This window comes from Schistocerca americana, chromosome 1, assembly GCF_021461395.2.
Source record: "Schistocerca americana isolate TAMUIC-IGC-003095 chromosome 1, iqSchAmer2.1, whole genome shotgun sequence".
NCBI classification, from domain to species: Eukaryota; Metazoa; Arthropoda; class Insecta; order Orthoptera; family Acrididae; genus Schistocerca; species Schistocerca americana.
The window spans coordinates 1,167,505,247-1,167,516,653 of record NC_060119.1 but is presented as its reverse complement, the minus strand read 5'-3'; the positions used below and the strand labels follow the sequence as shown (position 1 = coordinate 1,167,516,653).

Genomic DNA, 11,407 nt, shown 5'->3' with positions numbered 1-11,407 from the left:
CTCTTTATTGTCAATTTCTTGAAAATAATTGTTGAATAAATACAACAGGAAATATGCTCATAATGAACAAATCTGCATATTAATTTTTTAATGTTTGGCTATTGATTCATTATTTTAGCAGCAAGTCATCCTCCATTGACATTCATTTCACAAATGACCCATTCCTAATGGGATAAATATTACAAAACATCCTCAAATTATCTAATTTAATTCATGGTTATGCATATGTTCCACCAAACGTTACCATAACGTGACATTGATATTATAAGTCTTGTATATGCAGTATCCATGAAATCTGTTTTTAAAGTGGAATTAAATGGACCAATTCAAAAAATGTATCAAAGTTATAGAAACCAGTTCCTGGATATAGTCAGGGAAAGCAAGTTACAGTACCCCTCTGTATTATGCAATTCACACATTATGTGGATGCATGTCAATAGTCATCATTCACCTCACATAATTGGTTTAAAATTAAAATAAACAGTCTAGACTGCAAGGAACCTGTATTTTTGTGGTCACTGATTTCGGTCAGTTACTGACCATCTTCAGACCTCATACTATTATGGTAGGTGGTGGAGGAGAACGGAGCAGGCATCATGGACTCCACGGATGTCAAAAGACTGGTATGAGGTCTGAAGATGGCCAGTAACTGACCAAAACCGGTAACACAAAAATAAAGGTTTCTTGTGGTCGAGACTGTTTATGTTCATTTTAAAGTACTAAGATAAACCACTGTTCTCCATGAGAAATGTTGTCAAAAATTATTCTCATAACTGGGATAGGACTCACTTAATTTCTCTGTTAGAACTTGATTTTGTTGGCAGCAGTGAACACAAACAGAAAAAAAGCCATTGGCCCTTATCTATTGGCATAAATATTATTTCTTCCTTTTACAGCTGGCTACAGGTTTGCATAATCCCTTTTGGACTTACGGCTTCAAATCATAGCAATTTCTTTGGGCAAGTAATTGTCCTGCATAGTCTGTTCTTGTTTTTTCTTTCTTTTTTTTTTTTTTTTTAAATAAACGTGGTTTTTTCACTATTAGCAAATTTCATCTCCTTGGACATTTTCGAGTTACACAGATGTGAATTTTGCATGTAATATAATAAAATATAACCCTTATGTGGGTCTTGTCACTATGCCAACATCAGCCATACTAAATCCATTCATTCACATTTAAAACAAAACTGCACCTGACATGGTCAATGTATGAAAATCAAATAGAATCATTGACTTTCAGATGTTGGCCAAGTAATAAGATGCAGTTTTATTTTAAATGTGAACCAACAGATTTAGTGTGGCTGACACTGGTAGGAGAGCAAAGACCCACCTAAGGGTTGCATTTTGTTATTTTATAGATGGAAATCACATCTTTGTAGCTTGAAAATGCCCAAGGGAGTGAAATTAGCAAATAGCAGAAACTATGAGATAAGAGGTAAATGTAAGTTAATGCAGATGAGTAGGAAAAATAAACCCGTAATATTTTGATACAGCATTAGTAGTGTCTGCTGGACACAACTCACACTGTTTAAATATCAGGGCATAATGTGGCAAAGCCATATGAAAAGGAATGAGCATGTGAGTATTGTAGCAGGAAAGGTGAGTCATTGACTTTGGTTTATTGGGAGAATGTATTGCTAATCTGTAGAGGAGACTGCATATAGGACGTTAGCACGACCCATTCTTGAGTACTGCCCGAGTGTTTGGGATCCGTACCAGGTTGGATTAAAGGAAGACACTGAAGCAATTCAGAGGTGACCAGTTAGATTTATTACTGGTAGGTTTGAAGAGCATGCAAGTGTTATGGAGAAGCTTCAAGAATTCAAATGTGAATCCCCGTAGGGGAGGCGACATTCTTTTTGAGGAACACTACTGAGAAAATTTAGAGAACCGACATTTGAAGCTGACTGCAGAATGATTCTGTTGCTTCCAACATACATTACATGTAAGGGCCACAAATATAAGATACAAGAAATTAGGGCTCATATGGAGGCATATACACAGTCATTTTTCCCTCATTCTGCTTGGGGGTGGAATAGGAAAGGAAATAACAGGTAGTGCTATAAGGTACCCTCCGCCATGTGCCATAAGGTGGACTGCAGAGTACTGAAGTAACTGTAGATACAGTAAGGGCTTATGTCAAGAAAAAAACAGCCTACACAGGTCAATGACTTCCCTGAAGAAATTTACACAAGTGGAAGATGAAAAAAAATTGAGAAAGCGAGTGAAAATCTTCTTCTGTATTATGCAATCACACATTATGTGGATGCACTTCAATAGCCATCATCTGCTTAAAAAAGGAAGAGAGAAAGGAGAAGAAGGCATTCATTAATTCATTATTCTCTTCCTTTTCACTGCCACTTTCTTTTACTATGACTATTGTTAACCGTAGTTTAGGGAACTTCCGTATTCATCTATCCTTGTTCCTGCATTCTTATGTTCCTGAAGTCCTGTGTTTCCATTTGTTTCTCTCTTTGATCTCCCAAAAATTCAGTGATCTTCACAACCTGGACAAATTAAAACTTTCTGTTTTTATTAGAAAATCACCACAAATATTTTTGCACATCGTTTTTCAGAGTAAAAATTCCACTTTGCTACCTTATTTACTGTTTATGATCAAATTGCTTAAAAAAGGCAATCTACAATCTTACTAGCTATTTGTCTTTTTTATCAAAGTATTTCAGCTCATTCAAATGAAGTCTCTATAATGTTACCACAACAGTCTCTTACCACAGAACTGGAAATCAAGAGGAAGTCAGGTGTAATAGTGACAATAAAAGAAAAAAGTCTGCCTGAGGCAGTAAAACAACTTTTTCCTTTCATTTCATAAGATTCATGTTTGTATATCCCTACACAAATCAGGCAATACTATTGGAAAGCTGGATGTGGGCTTCACAGTGTACTTGACTATTTTGCTTATGTTAAGTTGCTACTAGACTTCTGCATCTACATCTACAAGCCACTGTACAATCTGTGGTGGAGGATACCATGTACCACTATTACTCATTTGCTTTCCTGTTCCACTTGAAAATAGAGCGAGGGAAAAAGATGAGTCCTAATTTCTCATATGTTATCTTCGTGGTCCTTACGTGCAATATATGTTGGCAACAGTAGGATTGTTCAGCACTCAGCTTCAAATGCCAAAGAAGTTTTCTCAATAGTGTTCCTCAAAACAAACATCACCTTCTCTCCAGGGATTCTCATTTGAGTTCCCAAAGCAACACTTAAGTGTCGCTCAAACCTACCGGTAACCAATCTATAGCAGTCCGCCTCTGAATTGCTTCAATGTCCTCCTTTAATCCCACCTGGTACAGATCCCAAACACTCAAGCAATATTCAAGAATAAGTTGCAGCAGCAGGTGAACCACACTGTCCTAACATTCATAAGTCGACCATTTGCCTTCCCTACCACAGTCCACACATGCTCGTTCCATTTCATAGTGTGGTACAACTTTATACCCAGATATTTAAATGACCTGACTATGTCAAGCAGTGCACTACTAATGCTGTATCCAGACATTACAGGTTATTTTTTACTAATCATCCGCATTAACTTACATTTTCCCACATTTTAAGCTAGATGCCATTCGTCACTCCAATTACAAATTTTGTTTAAGTCATCTTGTATCTGCCTACACTCACTCAACTTGGACACCGTACTGAACACCACAGAGCAGCATCATCAGCAAACAATGCAGATTGCTGCCCATCCCATCCCCCAAACCATTTATGTTTATAGAGAACAGGAGCAGTCTCTGATAAACACTCACCATTGAGTACAACATATTGGATTCTATAGCTTAAGAAGTCTTCGAGCCACTCACATATCTGTGAAGTTATTCCTTATGCTCATAACAGCCTGCAATGGCACACTGTGTCAAATGCTTTCCAGAAATCTAGAAATATGGAATCTGCCTGTTGCTGTTCATCCATAGTTCTCAGTATATCACCTGGAAAAGGGCAAGCTGAGTTTCACACGAGCTACGCTTTCTAAAGCCATGCCGATTCATGGATATAAGTTTCTGAGTCTCAAGAAAGTGTATTATATTCAAACTGAGAATATGTTCATGGGTTCTGCAGCAAACCAAAGTTAGGGATATTGGTCTAATTTTGCGTGCCTGTTCTTTTGCCCTTTCCAATCACTTGGGGCTTTGTGCTCGGAGAGAGGTTCATGATAAATGCAAGCTAGGTAATTGGCCAGTGCCAAAGAGTACTCTTTATAAAACAGAATTGGAATTCCATCCAGACCTGGTGACTTTATTTGCTTTCAAGCCTTTCAGTTGTTTCTCTATGGCAGTGATGCTTATTGCTATGTTGTCCATGCACTTACCACTAGCACAATTACATTCCTCAAGAGGCAAACAAAACAAGATAAGGATAGCTAATGATTCACATCTGATGACACTTAAATCAACACACTTGTTAATTATATTATGGCAACAAGATAAAACTAAGACATCTGTTGAGAAAAGTCATTAACATGTCATTCTCAAGAAATATATTTGGGTTGAAAGTAGTAACTATCTAGTCAGGTCTAACTAAAATGGCAGTAATAACTAAAAATTAAGCATTTGTTTAACAGAAAACCAAGATATAAAAGCACTCCGTCATCAGGCCACAAGTGGCCCATCGCGACCATCCGACAGCCGTGTCATCCTCATCTGAGGATGCGGATAGGAGTGGCGTGTGGTTAGCACATCACTCTCCCGGTTGTTACGACAGTTTTCTTTGACCGGAGCCACTGCTATTCAGCCGAGTAGCTCCTCAATTGCCATCACGAGGCTGAGTGCACCCCAAAAAATGGCAACAGCACATGGTGCCCCAGATGGTCACCCATCCAAGTGCCAGCCACGCCCGACAGTGCTTATCTTCGGTGATCTGACGGGAACTGGTGTATCCACTGTGGCAGGGCCGGTGCCATAAGATATAAGTCATGCCAGAATCTCTAGTAGTCCAAAGAGTACAAACAATAATGTTCCCAAATCTTTCATAACTACTAGTGCCTTATCGTCATGCGTAGATATAAATTTACCATTTGTTTCTCATTTTCTTCTCCATGAGTGGTACACATTTATTCTCTTTGCCACCTGATAGTAATTGTACTGTATTATAATGTTGCTAAATACCAACTTTTCTGCACTTGAGTTTTCTTTGAGAATTACACACAGCCAATCTTACAAAGAAGATTATCCTGACTTCCTAGTGCATTTACTCTTTTGATAGGTGTATGTTAAATCCACAAAGCCACTAGCATCATACATGGGATGACAAAAGGTCTGCAGCTATTTAAAATTCTTCTCTGAATGACGGAAAATAAAAGGGGATGAGACAAAAGGTGTTCAGTAAGTTGCTACTAGCCCCATCAGTGGGGTCACAGAGCTGCTAGAATGTATCTTTATGTATGTTTGAGCTCTGAAAAAGAACCTAAATTCATAAACTGAGGTGTCATGTTTATGTGCTGATCTACCATCCAACAAATCCGCAGTTTTGGGAGTCACTTGCCACCATCTATTCCATTGTTAGCAGCAATAAAATACCGAAGGGTAAAATTGACTAATTCACTAATTTAATTCACTCTTTTGGTACTAAATGCTGTGACCACATTTGGTACAGATATTACAGTTAACTAGTTTCAAAACTAATGAGTTATCGTCGGAACTAAAAATCCAGTATTTTGTTTTGAAAGTAACACCTCAAGTCAAAATAAAGCACTCATTGTGGTCACTTAAAATCAAGTTCTGATGATGATTGGTTAGAGTCAAAATCAGTTATCTGTAATGTAACCAAATGCAATACCATGACATCTGTGAATAAAACAGTGTTTTATCTATTTGAAAAAGATCACTTGCTCCCAGTCTTTCGATGTCAAATTTCATTCAATGCAATTTTTTTGTGCTCTTTGCACAAAAATATACCATAGTGTAGCATAAATTTCTTCCATTGCTTTGGCCATGTGGTAGTTGTCTTTTTCAGAAACACAGTTATTGTTGATTCTTACTTGGTTTCTCTTGTTCATTTGATTTCTGTATAGTGATAACTCCTGTATGATTTTTACTTTTTTCAGAATTTTATGGTATTTTTCTCCTATATTTTGCTCTTGTACCAGTTTTATCATTATGTCCCATCACTTTTTAATTTTTATTACTTTTCCTGTTACTCCTTTCTATATTAAAGCTTTTACTGCCTCTTCTGTCCTTGGATTTAATTTAGTATGTCTTTTATTAATTTTCAGTGTCTCATGTCCTTTTCAAATGTATTAGCTTATTTAGCCAAATTTTATTTTTTGTAGTTGATTTTCATAATTGCATTCTCTGTAGCCTCACCAAAGAAGGAAAGTTTAAATACATTAATTATTATTTCTTTTATGTCTATTTTTCTTTATACTGTGAATTTTTGTCTCCTCAGTACTACAAAAAATATGGAGCATGTCAGGAAAGTAAGTACTGTTAATGAAAAACACAAAAACATTTTGTTCAAACCAAGATTTATTTTTACAAGAAAGACCATTTCTAAACTATTTTTTGTGTCACTGTTGTTCAGATATTTTACATAGTGGGAACCATCTTTTCTAAGGCCTCTTCATAGAAAAATGCCACCAGTGAAGATTTCTGTATAGTGATAACTCCTGTATGATTTTTAACTTTTTTCAGAATTTTATGGTATTTTTCTCCTATGCATGTGTTTTTGTATTATCATAGTTGTGCCTTTCTCTCATGCTTTGAGTTCAAGAACAAGATGTAGTCAAAAGGTGCAAGATCAGGACCGTGCAATGGGTGATTGAACTGCTTCCAATCAAATTATGGAATAGGCTTTTGAGTGACACTAGTAGAGTGGGGGCATGTATTGTCACTAAGCAACACAGTGCCTCAACTGAGCATTCCACACCTTTTGTTTTGAATTGTGCACTGAAGTTCGCTCAATGCTCCACAGTATTGTACCGTATTGACAGTTTCATCTCTGGGAAGGAACTCAAAAAGCAGAAAATGATGCAAAAAATGGGTTCAGCAGTAGCTGTCTTCACTGGTGGCATCTTTCTACGAAGAGGATATACAAAAGGTGGTTTCCCACAGTGAAAAATGTCTGAACAACGGTGGCAACTATGTAAAAAAAAAAAAAATGTAGTTTATGAAAAGCTCCTTCCTGTCAAAATAAATTTTGGTTTGGAAAGAAGATATTTTTATGAGTTTTTGTCCAAAACAGTGTTTACTTTCTGGACATGCCTCATACTTGCTCACTTGAGATAAACTAGTTAAGGAAATTCGTCAAACTGCTAGTGAACATTCAGTTTCTCATAATTTTTGGGAAAGCTTACCTTTCTCTTGGTGTTCTTTTCATAAGGCTAACCTAATAACTAACTTTTGACTGCAACCCTTTCTCCCATCTCAACTTGCGGATGACACCAATCACATCATGACCTTGAAAATGCGAGTACTGGGAGTTTAGCCTAGATACTACAACTTGATGCTGAAGAGGAACTAATCAAAATGACAAGACAGTTAAAAAATTTAGACTTTATTCTTTATGTAACAAAAAGAAGAATGATAACTTTCATGTCTCACTTAATTGTTAGTTAATTTGTTGCCCATATGTATATCATATTGATAAAGTATGCTATGCTGTGGAACTATCCAATTCTATTCGAGAATGCAATGAAGGCCCATAAGCAATTGTCACTGAGAAACATGATCATCTGCAATTTAACAACATTTATGCTGCCAGTGACTCATTTAACTTCAGTGAACAGATTATTAAAATAGTTTTGTAATCCTGTATTCCCTTCTTTACCAATTTTGTATCCCTTCAGTATTCACAAAAATATTAATATTATGAAATTTACCTAAGAAATTACTATTATTCATTCTGTACTTATGTTGGAATTCTGAAACAACCTAACCTTAGCTTTTGCAGAATTTAAAAATACAAGTAAACATTAGATTTTGTCAAATAAGTCTTATTAATGAAATTAAACCAAGTAAACTACACAGAAAATCATTTAAATATTATTAGACAAAAGATACTGTTAAAAAAATGTAAATGTATTGTCCTTAAGCAATCACATTTGAAATTTTTTTTAAAAAAAAAAGCACTTTAAAAATCACATTGACCTCTGAAAGTATACCAAAGTATTGCCCTCAATGAAGAACATTTTATGATTGCTACATCCTCAAAGTTCTCCTTCAAGGGTGAGTTCATGGGGCTGAGCAGCCTCTTGACCTTGAGATGAGAAAGTGCACCTCAAGATTAGTGAACCAACCTGTTAATGGAATAGAATGGAGAAAGCAACATGGAAATACCATGCAAAAATGATCGTACCAAGAAATTTGGAACTGATTCAAAGCATTCAGCAAAGACGGCAGAATAATAACAGAGGAAGGGTGAATACCCAAAATAGTGACAGAAGCGTGTGGAATAATTGTACGATGGAAAAGATCTAGTAAATGAGGTTGAGAAAGATGAGCTTGATCCATTAGTTCTGAGAGAAGAGTTTAACAAACCTTTAAAGCTAGTGAAAGACGGTAAACCTCTAAGAACTAATACAAACATAAAAAAATTGCATCAGCCCAGTTCCCAGAACTCCTGAAGATAAAAATTGACTGTGGATATTGTATCACTGACGCAGTACCTCTGACCTGTTCAGAGATGTCACTAAACCTGCCCAAAGATGTAAAAAACCATGCATGAGCAGCACCTATTAGACAGAGGGGACCAGACAGCTGATCAGTTCCAGTCATTCCACCAGGAGAGAGGTACATGACCCATGTTGTCTGTAGTTCAACCATTACTAGACAGTCAATACTGTGGTTTGATTGCATCCGCATTGTTCCTTTGTGCCAGGAAGGGCTCTCAACAAGAGAAGTGTTCAGCCGTCTCGGAGTGAACCAAAGCGATGTTGTTTGGACATGGAGGAGATACAGAGAGACAGGAACTGTCAAATCGTCAATGACATGCCTCACTCAGCCTGCCCAAGGGCTACTACTGCAGTGGATGACCGCCGTCTATGGATTATGGCTCAGAGGAACCCTGACAGTAACGCCACCATGTTGAATAGTGCTTTTCATGCAGCTGCAGGACATCGTGTTGCAACTCAAACTGTGCGCAAAAGGCTGCACAATGTGCAACTTCACTCCCAACGTCCATGTGAAGTCCATCTTTAACATGTAGCGCAGTACAGATGGGCCCAACAACATGACAAATGGATTGCTCATGATTGGCATCACATTCTCTTCACTGAGGAGTGTTGCATATGCCTTCAACCAGACAATCATCACAGACATTTTTGGAGGCAACCTGGTCAGGCTGAATGCCTTAGACACACTGTCCAATGAGTGCAGCAATGTGGAGGTTCCCTGCTGTTTTGGGGTGGCATTATGTGGGGCCGGCGTATGCCGCTGGTGGTCATGGAAGATGCCATAACGGCTGTACGATACGTGAATGCCATATCAGCAGCATATTGGAGAGGCATTTGTCTTCATAGATGACAATTCTCACCCCCATCGTGCACATCTTGTGAATGACTTCCTTCAGGATAATGACATTGCTCGACTATAAAGGCCAGCATGTTCTCCAGACATGAGCCCTATCGAACATGTCTGGGATAGATTGAAATGGGCTGTTTATGGATGATGTGACCCACCAACCACTATGAGGGATCTACACCAAATCGCCATTGAGGACTGGGGCAATCTCGACCAACAGTGCTTTGATGAACTTGTGGAAAGTATGCCATGACAAATACTGGCGTGCATAAATGTAAGAGGATGTGCTACTGGATATTAGAGGTGCTGGTGTGTATAGAAATCTGGACCACCACCTCTGAAGCTCTTACTGTATGGTGGTACAACATGCAGTGTGTGGTTTACATGAGCAATAAAAAGGGCAGAAATGATGTTTATGTTGATCTTTATTCCAATTTTCTGTACAGGTTCCGGAACTCTCAGAATTGAGGTGATGCAAAACTTTTTTTGATGTGTGTGATATTCCTGAATAGTTACAATAAGAAATAACTACAGGCACCTTATCTCAGATTATAAATAACATATACATGAAAGCTCAGAAACATATGAAATTTTGAGCAAACATGTTCATATTCTGAAGACCAACAATACAGGGTTATTACAAATGATTGAAGTGATTTCACAGCTCAACAATAACTTTATTATTTGAGATATTTTCACAATGCTTTGCACACACATACAAAAACTCAAAAAGTTTTTTTAGGCATTCACAAATGTTCAATATGTGCCCCTTTAGTGATTCGGCACACATCAAGCCGATAATCAAGTTCCTCCCACACTCGGCGCAGCATGTCCCCATCAATAAGTTCGAAACCATCGTTGATGCGAGCTCGCAGTTCTGGCAGGTTTCTTGGTAGAGGAGGTTTAAACACTGAATCTTTCACATAACCCCACAGAAAGAAATCGCATGGGGTTAAGTCGGGAGAGCGTGGAGGCCATGACATGAATTGCTGATCATGATCTCCACCACGACCGATCCATCGGTTTTCCAATCTCCTGTTTAAGAAATGCGGAACATCATGATGGAAGTGCGGTGGAGCACCATCCTGTTGAAAGATGAAGTTGGTGCTGTCGGTCTCCAGTTGTGGCACGAGCCAATTTTCCAGCATGTCCAGATACACGTGTTCAACCGTTTCTTCGCTCAGTGCAGGCCGACCCGTTGATTTCCACTTACAGAGGCATCCAGAAGCTTTAAACTGCGCATACAATCGCCGATTGGAGTTAGCAGTTGGTGGATCTTTGTTGAACTTTGTCCTGAAATGTCGTTGCACTGTTACGACTGACTGATGTGAGTGCATTTCAAGCACGACATACGCTTTCTCGACTCCTGTCGCCATTTTGTCTCACTGCGCTCTCGAGCACTCTGGCGGCAGAAACCTGAAGTGCGGCTTCAGCCGAACAAAACTTTATGAGTTTTTCTACGTATCTGTAGTGTATCGTGACCGTACGTCAATGAATGGAGCTACAGTGAATTTATGAAATCGCTTCAATCATTTGTAATAGCCCTGTACAAAGGAGTGGTAGCAGTATGCAGTGTGTTCCAAATCATTAGGAGCAAAATTACACAACTGGTGGACAATTCCTATGTACCTTGAGAGGAGTTTTTTATTGACTAAACAACTTACACTTTGTAACTACAACTCATGCTTTTAGCAATGATTTAGGGTGATAACTGTCAGACTCAGTGCATGCTCTCTCTCAAATACCCATGTTGCCCTTTGGACAATGAAACAGACAACGATGATCCTACCAGCTAGTTCCTCTTTGCTTTTGCACTGTTTCATACATCAGTGACTTCACGTAACCCACTGAAATGAGATCTGTTGACTGCACTAGGCATGGGATAGGATCTCCTCTTTTAATGTAACGAAGAGGATATCTGCTGCTCAAGT

General features: G+C 38.2%; 1 pseudogene; it reads right to left on the bottom strand.

The window, feature by feature from the left end:
* Nucleotides 1-4,801: 4,801 nt before the first annotated feature.
* Nucleotides 4,802-4,919, bottom strand: LOC124556777 (annotated as a pseudogene).
* Between the last annotated feature and the right edge of the window lie 6,488 nt (nt 4,920-11,407).